We start from the raw sequence: 21,892 nt of genomic DNA, 5'->3' as shown, positions 1-21,892 counted from the left end.
CGCATACTTTATCACTGTATCGATTTAAGAAGAGGAACACTGATGCTACCGATCATTTGTATGTACTCCGTCTACTTGTCTTATATGTGAGATTGGTTCTATTGGCACGTGTGTCGTCCGCGCGGTTATCAGTTGTAATGAGGGCACAAGATGCCAAGTGATTATTGGTGCTAAAGCGGTTATTCTTATCAAGTTGCTACTTGTCTTTTCTTTATTTGTTTTTCACCGGATTTAAACTGTGTCCAACTTACTCTATTGTGTTATTACTTGTGGTGTCTCGCTCCTAATTGTTGCTTCTAATTCCTATTGTAAGCACCGTATTATTGTTGTTATTATGCGTAATTCTGTAGAGATAATGTACTATGTTAGTTTTATACCTATACTTGTTCAGGTTATCTAGTCTAATAGGTGTATTGACTGTCCCTCGTCACTACTCTACTGAGGTTAGTCTTGATAGTTATTGGGTACCGTTGTGGTGTACTCATACTACACTTCTGCATATTTTTGTGCAGATCAAGGTAATTCGGAGTCAGTCGATCACTAGCCATCTGTATGGATCTTGCTGTGGAGACTCAAGGAAAACCTGTTGTTGCGTTCACAAGCCTCAGAGTCACCTTCGATTTTTGTTCTTGCATGGCTTATCTCTATTTTGAACAGTTGTATTTAATGGTTTTGTAGCAAACTCAGTAGAGCTTATGACTTGTACTACCGGTTTTGAAAATTGTAAGTTGAGTAATAAGGTTTTATTTCCTAATTATTAATTGTTGGTCAAATTCTTATGTAGACTCAGTAAGTGTTAGGCTTACCTAGTCTTAGAAACTAGGTTCCGTCACGACATCATACAGAGGAAATTTTGGTCTTGACAAGTTGGTATCAGAGCTCTAGGTTCATAGGTGCTACGAGTCATAAGCGAATTTTGTAAAGTCTTGCGGATCGGTACGGAGATGAATGTACTTATCTTTGAGAGGCTACAAAACTATTAGGACAGTTTCACTTCTTCATTGCCTATCGTGCGAGTTTATTGATCCCGAATTTTGAGTTTTTATCATTCTATTCTCTCACAGATGGTAAGGACACGAGCTATAGTTACTGATGACGCTACCCCCGAAGCAGGTGTCGCTAAGGATAGAGGCTGGCCAAGGAGGAGCACGTGCTACAGCTAGAGCACTTGTCAGAGCAGCAGTTGAGAAGCCACCAGTAGCTCATGTTGGGATACGGGCACCGGAGGCTCTTGTTGTTGCCCCCGGACTTCAGGAGACCTTAGCACAGTTCCTGAGCATGTTTGGTACATTGGCTCAGGCGGGTTGATTTCGGTTGCACCAACTACTTCACAGATCGGGGGAGGGACTCAGACTCCCATCGCTCGTACTCCAGAGCAGCGAGTCCACATTGGTCAGGTTCCACGTGTCATGGCGACTCAGCCTATGGTCCCAGTTCAACCCATGGTTATGGTCGCAACATCTGAGGAAGAACAGCTTAGACTTGCAAGGTTCAAGAACTATAACCCTCCTACTTTTAGAGGTTTAGCTTCAGAGGGTGAACAAGGTTTTCTAGAGGAGTGTCACCGCATTATCCGTACTATGGGTATTGTGGAGATGAGTGGGGTTGCTTTTACTACGTTCCAGCTTAAAGGATAGGCATATTAGTGGTGGCGAGCATATGAGTTGGGTAGCCCGGCCGATGCAGCTTCACTTTCATAGGTTCAGTTTTCATAGATGTTCCTGAGAGAGTTTGTTCCTCAGACCCTTCGGAATGCATGGCGCGCGGAGTTTGAGCAGTTGTGCCAGGGCACTATGTCCATGTCATAGTATGTTGTTAGATTTAGTGATTTGTCCAGACATGCACCTGCTTTGGTCTCTACAATTAGAGAGCGAGTCTGTAGATTCATTGAAGGGCTCAGACATGATATCCGGTTCAGCATGGCACGGGAGTTGGAGTCAGATGCTCCATTTTAGTAGGTAGTAGAGATTGCCCGCTGATTTGAGGGCATGTGGGACCAGGAGAGAGAGGACAGGCGGGACTAGGAGAGAGAGAGAGAGAGAGAGGAAAGGCGAGGCCAGGAGAGAGAACAGGCGGGGTCAAGAGAGAGAGGACAGGGAGGCTAAGAGGTCTCGTAGACCGGAGAGATCTACTGGTCCTTATTTTGGAGGCAGGGTACGGCATGGTAGAGGCTTTGTGGGTCATCCAGTTCAGTTTGCACTTTAGGTTTCGCACGGTATTTCAGGTGCCCATGTGTCCCAGAGTACCCGTACAGCATAGTTTCTTCAACCATGTCATCAGAGAGGTTGCTTTGAGTGTGGAGATACCAGCCACATGGTGAGAGATTGTCTACACTCCGACAAATGTGTCACAATGAAGTATTCAGGATATGAGTTTGATTCCGGCTGTTGTTATCCCTGCACCGTCAGATTGGGTTACAGGTCAGGCGAGTAGAGGGCACCCAAGAAGGGGAGGCCCGACCCATTGATGTGTTTCCTATAGTAGGCTTGAGGATGCTACACCAGATGATATCGTACATGTATAGTTTCGATTTGTTATAGAGGAGCATCATTCGTACTTTGTTTTGGTTCTGCTTATCGGGATGGGTCCTCTTATTTTGCTTCACATGTGAGTGAGTTTTGTGATTTAGTACTCTACTTATGTGTCTGTCCCTGTTGGGAGATTCTATAGTAGTAGCATGTGTCTACCGTTTTGTTTTTATTCATTATTGAGAGTTATGAGATTTTGAGTGACTTTATGTTCCTCATTTTGGTAGTTTTGATGTGATCTCTAGGTGATGGGTTACGATTTGTGATTTAGATGCTCTACCAATGTGAGAGTTCAGTATATGTTGTGATTTTATCTGTGGAATTGAATTAATTGAAGGTTTCGGATGGTGAGATGTGTATGCTACCTGCGATTCAGAGCTGAGGATAGGATCCTCGCGTCTTTATATGATTTGATACGTCTGAACCGGGCTGCGGGCCGTAGTAGAGTTATATCAGGATGAGATCCTTGTGATTTGTTCATATACCTTGATTCTTCCTTGTTAAATTTATTCGTAGTATGGTACTAATAGGGAGATGTGCCTGTCGGGCTTGTTTGATAGTTCTCTTGTGTGTTTCTCTTTGCATATTCAAACATATTTGTGTTGTGCTTATTGGGTTTTAGCTTGTGAGGGGTGTGACTAGGAGGCGTTAGATATAATTTGTTGATTCGGGTGAATAGTCGTGAGGTCTTCATGTTTATTGAATCGTTGTTAGTGTTGTGAAGGTTTGAAACGGGGTTTTAACGGATGTGAAGCTAATGGTCGGTGCTGGATTTGATTATGGACAATTGATTGGCTAGGGTTATTTTTAAGGGAATATGTGTGATGTGTTACGTCGTGTGGTTGTGCCCTGTAGGCGTAGGCATAAGTTGTCGCAACTGGTTGAGGTTGGTACTGTGTATTGATGCAGGAATCAGGTCTTTTGGGAATGATGGGATGGTGAGAAATTTGGTTCTAAGGCTTATTGGTGTTGGCGGAAGGAACAAATGTCAGTTGAGATGGCGTCACCGGGCCTATGTTGATTTTGGGTGACGTGGGATCACCCGTGAGTGTATGTAGGATTAATACATTCAGTGATTGGATGACTTCTAGATGATTCTTGGCACGTTCGAGGACGAACGTTTGTTTAAGAGGGGGAGAATGTAATGACCCGACCGTTCATTTCGAGTATTAGCGCTCTGTTCAGTGGCTTAAGGTTTTGAGCACCTCCATATTATGTGTTATGGCATGTATGCATTGTCGAGTTTGGACTTCAGATGATTCTGGATTTGATGTGGTAGAAGGATTCGTGTTTTAGAATATTAAGCAGCAAGAGTTGACCGGAATTTGACTTTTTTGTAGACAACTCCGGAATGGAATTTTTATGATTCCAATAGTTTCGTATGGTGATTTGGACTTAGGCGTGTGTCCGGATTTGGATTTGGAGGTCTGTAGGGTAATTTGAAGCATTTCGGCAACAAATTGAAAAGTTGAGGTTGTTGGAATGTTGAGGGGTTTGACCGAGAGTTGACTTTGATGATATTGGGTTCGGAATGCAATTCCGAGAGTTGGAATAGCTCTATTATGTCATTTGGATCTTGCATGCAAATTTTGACGTCGTTCCGGGTTGATTTGATGTGTTTCGGCATGAGTTTTAAAAGTTGGAATATTCGAATTTTCATAAGTTCGATTCATGGTGCGATCCATAGTTCCGACGTTGTTTGTTGTGATTTGAGACCTCGAGGGGGTCCGTATTATGTTACGGGACTGGTTGGTATATTTTTACGGGGTCCCGAGTGGCTCGGGTGAGTTTCAGACGAGATTCAGACCGTTTAGAGCATGTTGAATGAACCTGGTTCTGGGAAGAACCTGGTGCAATCGCACCTGCGAAATTTTGACCGCATGTGCTTGCGGTATTCTGGTCGCTTCTGCAACAATGGCAATGGCCATGTCTTGCCACTTCTGCGGACATTTTCACGCAGGCGCGATGCCTCTTCTGCGGCTAGAAGATCGCACGTGCGATGGGCCTCGCTTCTGCGGCTTCATTTACGCTTCTGCGCAGTTGCAAATGCGACGTAAAGTTTTGCAAGTGTGGTCCTTTGCCGGGCTGCCTTTCATCGCAAATGCGAGATTTATCTCGCAATTGCTAGAGCGCAGATGCGCTTCCTTGTCCGCAAATGCGGAAGTCCTGGGCATAATCATATAAGTCGAGGGTTTGGCCATGTTCTTAATATTTTGAGTTGTAGACCTCGGATTTGGGAGCTTTTTCGTGGGTATTTCAAGCAACTCATTGGGGTAAGTGTTCTCTACCTGAATCTTGTTATATTTCATTAATACATTGCTATTTTCATCAGTTAATTAGTGAATTAAGTTGGAAATTTGGGAAAAATTTGTAAAATCTTTCAAAATGTAAAATGATGATTTGAAGGACGAATTGAGGTAAAAAATTGATAATTTTGGTATGGTTGAACTCGATATCGAATGGGTGAATCGATTTTTGTAATTCTGGTCGGGTTTCAAGACGCGGGCCTGGGTTGACTCTTTGGAGCGATTTTTCAATTCTTAGCCAACTAAGATCACTATTTCATTATTTAAATTAGTTTCATATAGTTATAATTATAGTATTAAATTGTTTTGGCTAGATTCAAGTCGTTCGAAGTTGGAAATTGAGGAAAGTCCTACTAATTGATTGATTGAGCGTGTTTGAGGTAAGTATTTTGCTTAACTTTGTGTGGAGGAAACTACCCCTTAGGTATTGAGTCTTTGGTGCAAATTGTGTCATGTGAAGTCTGTGTACACTAGGTGACGAGTACGTGCCGGGCTTATTTGTGGAAAGTTGGCCTTTTAGGGCTCTTAGGTTCTTATGTTCATAAGATTTGAAGATTTTTTGTTATGTTAAGTTCCCCATTTACTAGTTTTACCTCTACGGGTCTTAATTGAAATTAATTACTTCATGCTCAACCCTTATTTCCTATTTGACTCTTGTGTGTCTTAACTGAAGTTGTTGTCTCTTCGATTTCTATGATATCCTTTCCTAATTGCTTATCCTTAATTGAAATTATTATTATCTCTTCGTAATTGCTCAACCCTAAATGAAGTTTAGTTATCCTTTGTCGTAGTTGCCTCATCCTTATTTAGAATAATTGGTTACATAGTATTTCTCCCTTGTTGAGCCATTCTTATTAAGGCTAGTATTCCATAGTGTGTTTATTCTTTATGAGCTCGTTCTACCGCTTCTTTGTGATCCAAATCTCTTGAGTTGATTTACTTGTCGCATTCTCGTGTTGTTATTGTTGTTGTTATTGTACTTAGTTTGTTGAGCCGAGGGCTATGCCCGGTTGTGGTATTGACACTATTTAGATGAAATGTTGTGGAATATGGGCACATGTTGTGAAAGTCATTCTATTATGATGTTGTGTTTTTGGAATGTGATATTGTTGGAGTTTTTGTTCAGGTGTTTGCACGAGGTTTCTGTCATGTTGTTATTACTATTGATATATGTACATGCGGCGTGACAAGGCGGGCTATATATATATGGGTTTGCGCATGTGGCGAGATAAGGTGGGAACATTATTATGCGCGTGCGGCAAGACAAGGCGGGCATTTACTTTATTATTGCGCATGTGGCGAGACAAGGTGGGCTATGTCGGGGATTGATTTGTGATGACTTGTGATGGCCTGGGGATAGTGTTATTGTTATTATTTGTGAAGTGGTGTGTCTACCCTGTGTGAGTTATACCGTGTAAATTTCGTGGTAATCGCTTCTTATGTGCCATTCATTGTCTCTACTCTTACTTGTTGACTTGAGTTATGGTAGAACACTTGCACAAGCATACACGTACTTTATCATTGTATCGGTTTAAGAAGAGGAACACTGATACTACCGATCATTTGTACGTACTTCGTCTACTTGTCTTATATGTGAGATTGGTTCTATTGGCACGTGTGTCGTCCACGCGGTTATCAGTTGTAATGAGGGCACAAGATGCCAAGTGATTATTGGTGCTAAAGCTGTTATTCTTATCAAGTTGCTACTTGTCTTTTCTTTATTTGTTTTTCACCGGATTTAGACTCTGTTCAGATTATTCTACAGCATTATTACCTGACTGTGTCCTGTTAAAAAAATTTTTTACTAGTGTATCATTGCAGGTATTAATTTGTATTCCTTATCCTGCTTAACTTTATATTAACATTGTCTATGTTAGTTCACCTTCATACGTGTTCAGGTTGTTTAGTATGGTAGGTGTCTTGACTGTCCCTCGTCACTACTCCACTGAGATTAGTCTTGATACTTACTGGGTACCGATGTGGTATACTCATACTACGCTTCTGCATATTTTTGTACAGATCCAGGTTTTTGGAGTCAGTCGATCGCTAGCTAGTTGTACGGATCTTGTTGTGGAGACTCAAGGTAAACCTCCTGATATGTTTGCAGGCTTCGGAGTCACCTCCTAATATAGTACTTGCACTGTTTTATCTCTATTTCAAAATAGTTGTATTTAGAGGGCTTTCTAGCAAACTTAGTAGAGCTTATGACTTGTACTACCAGTTTTGGGATTGTAAGTTTTGTATAGAGGTTCTATTTCCTAATTATTAATTCTTGGTCAAATTCTTCTATAGACTCACTAAGTGTTAGGCTTACCTAGTCTTAGAGACTAGGTGTCGTCACGACATCCTAGTCGTGATAGCAGTATTCATGCACTTGATGAAAAGTGTACTCTAGCCCTATCTTGACTCATTCATCATTGTGTTTATTGACGACATCTTGGTGTACTCCCGGAGCCGAGAGGATCATGAGCAGCACCTGAGGACCGTGCTCTAAACCTCGAGTGAAATGAAGTTGTATGCAAATTTTTTAAAGTATGAATTCTGGCTTGATTCAGTGTCGTTTTGGGGTCATGTAGTGTCGAGTGAGGGGATCAATGTAGATACAAAGAAGATTGAAGCAGTGCAGAGTTATCCCAAACCGTCTTGAGCTACTGAGATCCAGAGGTTTCTTGGTTTGACAGGGTATTACCTTCGATTCGTAGAGGGTTTCTAATCTATTGCTAAATATATGACCCGATTAACCCAGAAGGGTGCTCCGTTCATATAGACCGAGGAGTGTGAGGAGAGCTTTCAAAAGCTCAAGACTACTTTGACTACAACCCCAGTGTTGGTGTTGCCTACGGGTTCGGGGTCTTACACTTTGTACTGTAATGTGTCGCGTGTTGGCATTGGCACGATGTTGATTCAAGATGGTAAGGTGATTGCCTACGCATCTAGACAGTTGAAGGTACATAAGAAGAACTATTTTGTCCACGACCTTGAGTTAGCAGCTATTGTTCATACCTTGAAGATTTGGCAGCACTATTTTTATGGTGTCCCTTGTGAGGTCTATACCGACCACCGGCGTATACAACATTTGTTCAAACAGAAAGATCTTAACTTGCATCAGCGAAGATGGTTAGAGTTGCTTAAGGACTATGATATCACCATTCTATATCATCCCGGGAAAGCCAATGTGGTGGTCGATGCCTTGAGTCAAAAGGCAAAAATCTTGGGCGGTTTAGCAAATCTACCGGCATCAGAGAGGCTATTAGCATTAGATGTTCAGGCCTTGGCCAACCAGTTTGTTAGATTGGATATTTTGGAGCCGAGTCAAATTTTGGATTGTGTGGTTTCTAGGTCTTCCCTATATGATCGTATCAGAGAGCGTCAGTATGACGACCCCCATTTGTTTGTCCTCAAAGACACGGTTCATCAGGACGATGACAAGGAGGTCACTACTGGAGATACTGTGTGTTACGGATGCAGGGCAGGCTATGTGTTCCCAATGTAGATGGTTTGCGTGAGTTGATTCTTCGGGAGGCCCACAGTTAACTGTACTCCATTCATCCGGGTGCCACTAAGATGTATCAGGACTTGAGGCAGCACTACTGGTGGATGAGGATGAAGAAAGACATAGTGGAGTATATAGCTAGGAGTAGTGGAGTATGTAGCTCAGAGCCTAAATTGTTTGTAGGTGAAGTATGAGGATCAGCAGCCAGGTGGATTGCTTCAGAGGCTAGAGATTGGAAATGGGAACGGGTTATTATGGATTTTGTTGTTGGGCTCCCACAGACTCTGAGGAGGTTTGATGTAGTATGGGTGATTGTGGATAGGTTGATCAAGTCAGCTCATTTCATTCCAGTGGTGACTACTTATTCTTCAGAGCAGCTCGCTCACGTTTATATTCGCGAGATTGTCCAACTTCATAGCGTGCCGGTATCCATCATCTCTGACCAGGGTACGCAATTTACATCGCGATTCTGGAGGGACGTACAATGTGAGTTAGGCATGTAGGTTGATTCGAGTACAACATTTCACCCTCAGACAGACGGACATCACGAGAGCACTCTTCATATATTGGAGGCTATGCTTCGTGCATGTGTGATGGAGTTTGGGGGTTCATGGGATCATTACTTGCTGCTTATGGAGTTTGCCTACAACAACAATTACCAGTCGAGCATTCAGATGGCTCCGTGTGAGGCCTTGTATGGGAGGCGGTATCGATCTCCGGTGGGTTGGTTTGAGCCGGATGAGGCTAGACTATTGGGTACATACTTGGTTCAGGATGATTTGGAAAAGGTTAAATTGATTCAAGATCGACTTCGTATAGCCCAATCTAGACAGAAGATTATGCGGACCGGAAGGTTTGCGACGTTGCATTCATGGTTGGGGAGCGGGTCTTGCTCCAGGTTTTGCCCATAAAGGGTGTTATGAGGTTCGGGAAAAAGGGCAAGTTGAGCCATAGGTATATCGATATTTTCAGATTCTCGATCGATCGATCGGATCGGAGAGGTGGACTACAAGCTTTCACTGCCACCTAGTCTAGCTGCAGTTCATCCAGTATTCTATGTTTCTATGCTATGGAAGTATCACGACAATCCGTCTCATGTGTTAGACTTTAGATTAGTCCAGTTGGAAGGATTTGTCTTATATTGAGGAGCTGGTGGCCATTTTGGATAGGCGGGTCCGAAAGTTGAGGTCTGAGAACACTGCTTCACTGAAGGTCCAGTGGAGGGGTCAGCCAGTCGAGGAGGCAACTTGGGAGACTGAGCATGATATGCGTAGACGTTATCCTTATCTTTTCATTACTTCAGGTATGCCTCTATACTCGTTCGAGGACGAACGCTTGTTTTAAGAGGGGGAGGATGTCACGACCCGGCCGATCGTTTTGAGCATTTCAGCCCAAATCCCCTATTTATTGCCTCATATATGTTATATTGTGGTTATGTAACTTGCTGAGGTGTTTGATTTTGGTTTCGGTTGAGTTTCGGAGTGAAATGGGCCATATAGTCCCTAAGTTGGAGTCTAAAGTTGATAGAGTTGATCGTAGTTTGACTTTTGTGAAGATGACTCCAGAATGGAGTTTTAACGATTTCAGTAGCTCCTTATGGTAATTTTAGACTTATGAGCGTGTTCGAATGTTGACTTGGAGGTCCATAGGTCATTTCGGCGTGAATTGGCGAAAGTTAGAAAATTGAAGGTTTGGAATATTGGAAAGTTTGACCGAGAGTTGGCTTTATTGATACCAGGGTCAGATTTTAATTCCGAAAGTTGAAATAGGTATGTCATGTCATTTATGACTTATTTGAAAAATTTGAAGTCAATCTGAGTTATTTTGGTATGAATCAGCATTAGTTTTGAAATTCGAAAGTTTATAAGTTCATTAGGCTTGAATCGATGTGCGATTCGTGGTTCTAGTGTTCTTTGATGTGATTTGATGTTTCGAGCGTGTTCGTATGATGTTTTAGTACTTGTTGGTATATTTGGTTGAGGTCACGGGGACCTCGGGTGTAATTCAGATCATGTTCGGCGCATTTCGGAACCTTGAAGACTGCTGAATCTTTTTGTCACGCCCCAACCTGCGGAGATGTGGGCCGCGTGGCTGGCACCCGGTGCCGTACTGGCCCGAGCGAACCACTCTGTAACTCATTTTTTTTCTTCTGCAACTATCATGGGCCAACATGGACACGACTCATAATGTATAACTATAAGTGGGCAAATGTTGTATCAGCGAACCATCGTACTTAAAACGTGAATACATATGGGCCGTCAAGGCCTCTGACATACTGTACATGATGAACCTGTGTCTACAAATCCTCTAAGAGTATTTGACATCAAAACATGGTCGGGACATGGACCCGGCCTGCCCATAAGTCTGTAGCAAAACTCTAACACGATGACCTACAGACTCGGCTGCACTCCGAATAAAGTGGAGTTTTACTGATCCTTCGCTAAATGCTAACCTCGTCTACTATAAGGGCTAGTCAAACTGATTATCTATACCTGCAGGCATGAGTGCAACGTCCACAACAAAAGGACAACAGTACGAATAATGTACCGAGTATGTAAGACATGTAAATCAGTATATAAAGGACATGAAAGAAGCATGGAATAAATGACTCAACCTGTAAGTCTGGATAGCTCTGTAAATCATGAAATATTTATAATGTCATACATATGCGTATAAATGTCATATCATGTATATGTATATGCGTACATAACATCATCAAGTCTCTGATGGCATCCCATCATATCATCTCGGCCTCTGTGGGCAAAATTATCCACGTATACCAACTGATCAGGTGGTGGTGCGTATATAACGCCGTAACCTTTCTTCATATATACATATAATATACATATATATGCGTATATAACGCCATCTGGTCATGGGTCAATGTACATGTATAAATGAATGCAATGCATGAGAAGTAAGTCAATAAGATCTCTCGGAATATCATAAAATTATTATGCCTTCAATTAATATCATGAAATAAACTTTATTAACTTACGTATTTTCTGAGACCCATGAACAGACGATATAATAATAAGACACATAGGAAATCAAGAACATAGGCACCCCTAGTGCTTCTATGAATAGAGACATTTATGAAAGTTATGTGTTTGCTCGTTTTATTTATATCGTGTGGATCATGCCAAAAGAAAAGAAGGATATCCTGAACATACCTAGTCTTAACCCACTGGCTCAAGAGCTCAACTCGTATCCACTTCACGATCTATGCAATAACAAGAGTAATACTATTGTCAACCATACGAACAATTCTCTTAATCGCATAACGGAAGGTAACCTATACTACAATGAAATGGACATGATTTCTCCGGTTATTATCATTACCTAAATCCTACCATAGTCAAGGTAATACGACAACACAACTAGCAACTCTCACAACAAGTTTTACAACCCAAACTATGATACAACGAGCGGCAAGCTCGACTACGATTATCAAACATACTTCTCCAATATTTCTTTCCTTCAAAACATATATCAACGACAACTACAACTATATATCCAAGTTACTCCAATGATTTACAGCCACAACACAACTTCGAACATTACCGAATAGCCAACACAATAACAACAATGTCAAAATATGATTTTTCGCTATTAATTCCATAATTCTCATTCCACAATTTAGTCATGACCTAGATGGATTTAAATATATCATGGAGAGGAATATTCTTACCTTATTTGCCAAGAAATACTCTTATTCCACCTTACTTCACATTGAAGAAAACCCGGATTAACCAATAAGCCAAAACTAAATAACGAGATCGAGGTGGTGCGCAAAACCCATATATTGTCTTTGAGAAAGATTACACTCTTCTTCCATAAATTTCCAATTCACATTGATGCTACTACAATATGAATTCACATTGATGCTATATCCCTTGTGATGTAGTACTGCTGCTATGTATAATTTCCAAAGATGAAAGGTTGCTTCAAATTTTTCTACTTCTCGTGAAAATGAAGGAACCAAAATAGTTGTTGCCTAGTTTTATTTATGAAACACCATATTTAGCTAAAGTGATAAGGGGATCATATTTGCTGCAATTCTTTCTCATAAGAAGTGTCCAAAGAGAGTGTTTATATCACTATATCACCAACTTCTTCCAAATGTCCGCTCATAAATCTTATAAAGGATATTAGTCATATGTTACATATTGTCATGGCCCAACGTAGACATGCCAATATCATATTTATTCTAAAATAACGTATCCTCGAGGTGTTGGCATGAATTCCCCAAATGAAAGAATTAATCATTAACCAAAAAGATGTTGAACGTTGTTAATTCATTCTCCGCACAAAATGAAGTGTAAATATTATAAGTAGCTTTTGCCAAAATGAAAGCAAATGGACATTTAATGCTTGGATCATGCCAAGAGAAGAAAGGATTAGCCTTGACATACCTCAAATCCAACTTTGGATGACTTCGTGTTGCTGCTATAAATGGAAAGAGAATGCTATTGCTATGTTGGAGAGGAAACAGTGTTGCTACTATATCTCAAATCATAAAATATTGAGTTGAATAGAAGAAGATCAAATTAAAAGGTGATGCCTCCATAAACTCATGTTTTCACTACCTAATATTAAGTACTGCATATGCATTCCTTAAGCTCGTCACTTCCTAAAATACATACATACATACATACATACATACATACATACATACATACATACATACATACATACATACATACATACATACATACATATATATATATATATATATATATATATCTCCTTCTTACACGTGGGATCCTCCCCCTTCCACTCTTTCCTTAATTGATGACACATGGTCATCTAATAAAATATACAATAATATATATTTTTATAATAATCCCTCTTATATGCACTCACATGGTTATTTGACTCCTCTAATAATTTTATTAATATAATAATATATGGATGTCTAATTGAATAGACACTATCACGTGAACTACCATGGATAATATCAAGAAACCTTAGAGATCTCGTCCTCATCTTAAAGTATTATTATTAAAATATTAAAATATTAATAAATTATGGTACCATAAAATCAATACATACACTATTATTTCATTAAAATATCCATGTAAAAAATACATATATTTTATCAACTTCTAATTTTGCTAATCTCGTGTAAAGAGTTCAAATTTTCGTACGCTTAATTCTTAAAATGGTAAAAACATAACCTTCTTTTCTTGTGAGAAAATAACTTCTATCTTTACAATAAAGAAAATTCCATAAATTTTCTCATATTATGTGTATAATTTAAAGCATATTCGGAAGTAGTAATATTAATAACTATATAAAATTATATTTTTCAAACATTTTACAAAAAATGTTTCACTAAAAAATAAATACCATATCAAAATGTATCTAACAGTATCAAGGTTGTTAAATTTATGGGGTCTTACAATAACATAGTCACAAATCCTCTATAACCTCATGAATGGCCTTAATCCCTTGAAATATTACGTTAGTAAGGTCTGTATCTCCATTCATGTTTTGAGCAAGTATCTTACTTAAATGAAAAGTTAAGAAAGTCATCTAAATTTATTAAGTAGTAACTTTACTTATACATGCGCCAATCATAGGTCATCCTTTTTAGTAAGATGTCAACACACCTTTTTAAGTACACATGTAACTTTTATAGACAAAATAGGTGTCCCCTCCACCTTGTGCATTCATGTCTCCATCCCTTGGCTGGACCTATTCCTAACCCATGTGAATCATGTCCACATAGTAATTATTCACTAATTAATCTATTAATCTTCCACTAAAATTCAATATTTAACCAATTAGCCATATAATTAATTTCTAGGTCTCATTTCACTTAAATACTAATATACTTCATGTATTTTACTATAATATATTTTACTATTATGGTCATATGGTATATTGTATAGCACTGATCCATAAATACGGGGTATTATAGCTAGGACCATATTTTATTCTAAAATGTCAAACATCAACGAAACTCGCTTTCTTTGATTTGTTTACCCTCTGACCTTCATGACACTTACTTATCACTTGTTATAAATAGCATAAATACTTATAACCTCAAAAATAGTCTTGTCCTTGAACTTTTGTCGATTATCTTACGACAAACAGCACGTACAAAAGTACGTGATGTAACACTTCTAGTGCAGGTTTCCTTGTAGGCGATCGCGAGTGGAGGTTCATGATCGCAAAGAGTTGTTTGGCGACTGGTGAAATTTGTTCTATGCGATCGCGAGACGGTTTATTCGATCGCGAAGTGTGCTAAGTTTGTTCATCGCGAACACGTTGGGTAGATCGCGTTTGCGTATAAGGAAGGCGAGGCTAGGGGCTGAGGCAGGCTTGTGCTACACGTTCGCGTGGCCTTGGACGCGGTCACGTAGGGGAGGTAGCTTATTCATCGTGTTCGCGGTAGATTTCACGTGATTGCGAAGTGCACTTATTCGAGCTGGGGAGAATTACTCTATGTGATCGCGAGTCTTTGTCCGCGATAGAAGGCGAGTGGGCAGCGGAATTTAAGTTTCAAAACGTGGGTTTCATCTCATTTTTCATAATTTGGACCTAGAGAGCTCGGTGTGAGGTGATATTTCGAGGATTTTTCAAAAATATTGTTGGGGTAAGTGATTCTAAATCGGATTAGATATATTTCATGAATCTATTATTATTTTTATCATCTAATTAGTGATTTGAGTTGAAAATTTGGGGGGGAATTGTGAAAACTTCCTAGACTAAATTTTGGGGTTTTGAAAGATGATTTGAGGTCGAATTTGAGTAATTCTTGTATGGTTGGACTCGTTATCAAATGGTGTTCGGATTTTGTAATTTTGGTCGGGTTCCGAGACACAGGCTTGGGTTGACTTTTTATTTCTTTGCAAAGATCATAACTTTATGATTCGAAATAGTTTCCTATAATTTATATTTATGGTATAAAGTTTTTTTGGTAGATTCGAGCCGTTCGGAGTTGGATAAACGAAAGAAAGGCCTACTAGTGGATTGAGTTAGTGTGTTTTGAGGTAAGGGGGGAATTTCCTAGGGGAGGGGAATTTCCCTTAGGATTGGTGTTGTTTGTGATAACTGTGGTGTGTGAAAGTCGTGTACACAAGGTGACGAGTGTGTGCACGGGCTAAATATTGAAATTTACCGATTTTAGCTATGTAGATTCCTTTTATGCCTTAATTGAGTTACCTTAACATGTTATAATCATCATTTCTAGGCTATCTTCACATGCTTTACTTGTCTCATCTCCCACTTGTTAATTGCCCTACATGTTTAGTTGAAGTTGTTGTTGTTTCCTCTATTCCTTATTCATTATTTAACCGTGAATTCTTTACTTGAAGTTGTTATTCTTGGAATATCTCGTTGATGAAACTGGTATTGAGTTATAAAGGTTGTGATTCACATTGAGGCAAAGTGTTAAGTTGTGAAATACTATTCTGTTGAGTTACTCACTTTCGGTTGTTATTGTTGAGACTCTTGTGCATATTGTGGTTGAGCCATGAACTCTTTATTGTAAAAATACTATTATTGTTGCTTTCTTTGGCAAGTTGTGATATTGGCACTTAAGGTGCAATTTGTGATACATTGCGATATTGATATGCATGCGGTAGTATACGATTTTGGGGTTAAAACGCATGCGGTGAGATAAGGTGGGCTTGATACACGTGGCTAGTAGGGGAACTACTAGAAGCCACGCGGTGTGATAAGGTGAGCTAAAATACGGGAAGCTATTTCGGAAAAATAATTTTCAATACTAAATGCAAGGCTCCCATAGTTATATAAGGAAAGATTGTGGATTACTTTTGTGATTTGAGACTACGAGGCGGTACCTCGGTAGTGACTCTTGTTGGTACTTCTCTATTACGTCACTTGTGTTTGGTTGTTTTGTTTCCTTGACTTACTATTTCTTGTTTTCTTCAGTGATGAATTATTTGCCTTGATTCATTGTAGTTATTTTGGCATATTCCTTACTTGTTTCATTTCTATTGTCATTATTATTTTACCGTTAAATTATTCATCATGTTTCTTATTTATTCCAGTAGGGCCATGACCTGACCTCGTCATTACTCTACCGAGGTTATGCTTGGCACTTCCTGGGTACCGTTGTGGTGTACTCATACTACGCTTCTGCACAACATTTTGTGCAGATCCAGGTACCTCCTTCCAGTCCAGGCATCAGTGAGTTGAGTTCGTATTTGGAGACTTCAAGGTACACCTGTCGGCGTCGGCAGGCCTCGGAGCAATGGCAGACCTAGAATTTTGTGCAAACGGGTTCAATCTTAGAAGTACATAACTTTAGTCGTAAAATAATAGTTGTCAAGTGTGTTCAAATAAAATATTTATACAAAATTTATGCAGCTTTAATCCTAATTTATACATATACACAGTATTATTTTTTGATGAAGCGGGTTCAGTTGAACCCGTTTGCTACCACATGTATCCGTCACTGCCTCGGAGTCACCCTCTATCTATTTCTATATCTTCCTTCTTTTATTAGATACAATTGTATAGGGATGATTACGACACCGTTGTAGAGCTTGTGACTCGATATCACCAGGTTTTGGGAAAAATTATATATGCTGAGCTGTGGAGTTTTCCTTATTAATTTTTTTGAGTATTTGTTAATTCAGTTATATTTCACATGTTTGTTAGGCTTACCTAATCTTAGAAACTAGGTGTCATCACGACATCCTACGGAGGAAAATTTGGGTCGTGACAGGTGGGATTGTAAATAATAACTTTTACAGTAGAGTAACACACTTCTAATAATAGTTCAGTTCACCAAATCAGACTTAAGGTTGTTATCAAAATATAAAGTCAGTCTCCTTTTACAAGTCAGTGAAACAGTCTAGGAGACAAATAGAGGCAATCAGATGCCTGGGTAGGGAAGAGCAAGAAGAACCCATGCATAGCATAGCAAATTAATTTGGTATTCATTGTACTATAATGTTCTGGATGTTTTCTTTAGCACTTCTTTTTCAATTGGGAAAAACAACCAAGTAATGGTTGATCTTTTGTTTACTTCACTTGCTCCAACCAATATGTTAACTTAGTGAGTAGTCTATGCAATCAGTAAAGAATTTCCATGCAAATAGCATTAGACAACTAAATAAATTGATCAAAATTTATTCGCGATCCGTCCAACTTATTTGTGATTTGATTTGAAATACCTAAAGAATCTTGATTTTTTTTGGTTGTTTTAACACTTAACCAATTGCTAGAAAACTTATAAGCTTCGGTATTTGTCGATTAACTTACAAAATAATCTAAAAGCAAAAGGAAAAAGGTGTGGGAACGTAGTGCCAGAAATTGAAGCTCAGATTAAGATGTATAATACTCATTTCATTCTTTTATAAGCTATAAAATGATTTGCGAAAATTTAATTAAAAAGGTGCTTAAAATGGAGGAGGCATTAATATGCATTTTAGAATTCTAGGATGTATAGTCTTGAATTATTTTACTATTTCTGGGAGATTAATAACTCCATATTAAAGACAACAGTGTTATATTTATGGTTCGTAATATTAAAGAGTTTAAAATCAACTTAGATTTTATCTCTATAATATCAGGTTGCCTAAATTTATTGCTAGATCACATCTAAAATATTTCTATCGATTATGTATCTGGCACTATTCAAATACTCGTATAAAATCTATTAATACATCCTTTATTACTTTTCAATAGGAAGCTAGACTGGAGCCACATGTCCACTAAAATATTTAAAGGCTAAGATTAATTAAAATATTCTTCTTCCTCCTATGCTGCAATTAAAAATAATAAAAGAACTACATAGTATAGTTACTCCCAAAATTAATAATCCGTAATATATATATAACCAATGTATATTTTTGTATATTTGGGTAGCAAATGTGAGTAGTTTTGGCGGTCAAGCAAATATGTATTTGCCTAAAAATAATAGGTTGTCAGCATTGCGAATTATATAACTTGCCCTAAAAATAATAGCGTTGTCAGCATTGCGAATTGGTTCCCATGAAATTTTTACGAAAGGCAAAAGTGCACGGATACCCAATATTAATACCATTGTTTAACCTACACCCAGTTCTTAAAAATTGTTTACCTTATACCAATTTTTAATAAGTAATTAATATTTAGACAGAATATCTGGAGTGCAAGTTCAGTGACGCGAGGGAGAAGTAAATTTGGACGTCAAACTTGACTCACAAGTCATTTCGAAGAGGGGAAATTTCAAGTATCTTGGGTCACTTATCCAGGGAATGAGGAGATTGACGAGGATGTCACACATCGTATTGGGGTGGGGTGGATAAAATGAAGGTTAACGTCTGGAGTCTTGTGTGACAAAAAGGTGCCACCGAAACTTAAGGGCAAGTTTTATCGAGCGGTAGTTAGACCGGCCATGTTATATGGGGTTTGGTGTTGGCTAGTCAAGAATTCTCATATCCAGAAGATGAAAGTAGCAGAGATAAGGATGCTGAGATGGATGTGTGGGCACACTAGACTGGATAAGATTAGGAATGAAGATATTCGGGAGAAGGTGGGCGTGACTCCCATAGACGACAAGATGCGGGAAGCGAGACTTAGATGGTTCGGGCACGTGCGGAGGAGAAGTCAAGATGCCTCGGTTAGGAGGTGTGAGCAGTTGGCTTTGACGGGTATGAGAAGAGGTAGATGGAGGCCTAAGAAGTATTTGGGTGAGGTGATCAGGCAGGACATGACGCGACTTCAGATTTTCGAGGACATGACTCTAGATCGGAAGGTGTCGAGGTCGAGCATTAGGTTTAGGGTTAGGAGGGAGTCGAGCGTTTTTCTTCCTTCGTATTGGGGGTGGGGCTAGCCTGTTAGAGTGTTGTCTTTGGGTTTCTGGTGGTGTAATTAAGTTTGTATCCGCACTTTTTTTTCCTTTCATAGTATGGTGGCTCTATTACTTATTGTTGTTATTACTTTTTCATCCATTTTCTGTTTCCTACGATGCTTATATTATCTTTCTGATTTTTATTGTTGTCACATATTTTATTGTCTATTTTTGTCGTTTTGAGCTGAGGGCCTCTCGTAAATAGCATATCTATCCTTTCGGGATATGGGTAAGGTCTGGGTGCATTCTATCCTTCCCAAAACTCACTTATGGGATTGTTATTGTTGTTGTAATTAACATTTAGACTAAAATACCCTTAGGCCTTAAGTGGGTATAAATTCCGACAAATCCATACAGTGAAAGTCCACGGGAGCACAATTTTGACATTACCAATTCATAACAACATAAAATAAAACAAAAAATGTACAAGCGAAGAGAAGGAAACCTACATATATTAACTATAAAAGCAATGTGTGAGCAGAAAGCTTCTTCGTTTTTCAATTGGAAAAGCTATGTCATGTTTTGAACCGATTCACTAATTTATCATGATCACACAAAAGCCATGGTCAGTGTATATGACCACTACTTTATTCAAACCAAAAAATTATGGGAAAAATATGCATCTAATAGTCTAAGGTATGAACTTCAGATTTTTTGTATAAACTTAGAAATTTGTTATTTGAACTTCAGATATTTTGGTATGAACTTAAGTAAACTTAAGACATTTTGGTATTTGAACTTCAGAAATTTGAGTATGAACTTCCAAAATTTGACTATGAATTTAGACGTTTGGGTCTAAAGTTAAGCTTGACCGGTGGCATAGCCACCCTATGCTCAGGGTGGTCAAGCGCACTCCAAGCGTACGAAAAAGTATACTCTTTATATAGGTTAAATACTACTTTATATGGTTATATATATATATATATATATATATATATATTACATTTTGAACACCCTTAACATAGTTGAGTGAGGCAGTCAAATGGTTCAGGGTATGTTGTTCACGGGTTCAAAATTCTGCCCATTTTATATGCCAAAACTAAACGGAGACCACCATGTGTGGTCTATTTGATTTTTGTTCAATCTAAAAAAATTTCTAATAAAATAAATCTTAAAACTTGTTAAACAACTAATCTTATAAGGATTTTTTTTTAACTATAAGTTATTTCGTACATAAATTTTATAATTTAAAAGTTAAACTCTATAAAAATTCATCAATAAAAGCTCTCCACAAACTACAAATTCTCTCAACTCTCTTTTTCCTTTGGTTTTATGCTTACTTTTATTAGTAAAGTTTCTAATGTTGTCTTTTTATTATTTTAATTTTGATTTATAAAATTATAGTTCTATTTTTTTTTTTAATTGTTTGGCCAAATGTTGCTTAGTTTGATCTAAAATTTAGTACACTATTCATTGGCAAAAATAATTATTGACTTATTTAAAGTTTGAACACCCTTGACGGAATTTTTGGCTACGCCATTGGGTTTTACAATATCCAACTTCAGACCCATGTGTCTGAAGATACCACTGCTATATGTCCAATATTTTTTTCATGACTGAAATTAAATTTATCTCATATGACGAGTCCAACAGACACCGTGACAATATTATCTTTGAAAAAATAAACCAACAATTAAGAGTGCTAACTACTACCTTAATCCCAAAGAGTATACATAACTTTGTCCAATGATGAAATCAACAGTATCAGAGTTAATTTATCGAAGATGAGCAGCTCTGCGGCTGATTCAACTCAGGTGATACTCATGGCAGCACAACTAAAGAAGATGAAGAAGGAAAAAGCAAAGTGCTCCATTTCATATGTTATGACTAGCAAAATTCAACATGCCTAGTCTTTCTCACGTTCTTCTCTCACTTTATTGCAGTTAAATTCATGGTATTGCGTTAAACGAATTAACATAGTAAAAAAAATAAAATTCTATCTCAGAGAATCTATTGACAGGCCGAAGATCACTATTTAGATGAACAGAAATTATAAACGAATGTGACTCCACAAAGATAGGTAACTATTAGGTTTGGCCAAACTTACTTCGAAGGGCAAGAAAGTCTTTTGAGATCCCCTTTATCCATAATATGGCCAGCTGTGCACACAATTAATAAAACAGGGGATACATTAAAGGGATCACATTTAGAAGATTTAACATAAAATATATAATATAAAATTTACTAACTATTTTTAGTTTAAGCAGGTTACTAACTATTTACTAACTATTTCTACGTTAAATAGCAGGTTGAAAGTGGATTCCCGTACTAGCAAATTGGCTTGATAAAATGGCACTAGGTGACAACACATAACATGAATTGATAATTTTTTAGCCTTATATTAGGTTTGGCAAAAATAACCCCAAACAATTGGCATTATATAGCTAAATCCTAAAAAAAAAGTACTCTTTTTTATATTCTCTCTTAAACAATTGGCCTCAAACCGTCTGCTTCCCCCTATTCGCTGCTTACTTCTCTTCTTGTTCACTACTCCCCCTCCCCCTTCTCTCCTTGTATTTCTTCTTCTATCTCTTCTCTTTCGATCTCATAGTTTAGCAAAAATTCTTGTAAATTATGCAAAAAAATCAGTGGGATGAAAATGTAAGGTTGATCTCGCATTAGAGAAAATTAAAAGTAAAAACTAAGAGAGAAAAAATACATTTCAACTTTGTTTTTCTTCTCTCTCTTTTTTTTTTGGTTGGATTGAATGAGTGTGTGTGATTGAAATTGGTTGAAAAATACATAAACA

The 21,892-nt window shown here is 38.3% G+C and overlaps 1 protein-coding gene across 1 annotated transcript in view; it reads left to right on the top strand.

Annotated features, from left to right (window-relative positions):
* LOC107787584 (uncharacterized) overlaps positions 1-21,892 on the top strand; it is a 52,445-nt gene that overhangs the window by 22,519 nt on the left and 8,034 nt on the right. The gene's annotated exons all lie outside the window — the stretch shown is intronic.

The sequence above is a fragment of the Nicotiana tabacum genome, chromosome 13 (assembly GCF_000715075.1).
Source record: "Nicotiana tabacum cultivar K326 chromosome 13, ASM71507v2, whole genome shotgun sequence".
NCBI lineage: Eukaryota > Viridiplantae > Streptophyta > Magnoliopsida > Solanales > Solanaceae > Nicotiana > Nicotiana tabacum.
The sequence above is the reverse complement of the archived record's forward strand: the minus strand, read 5'-3'. Positions and strand labels throughout refer to the sequence as shown.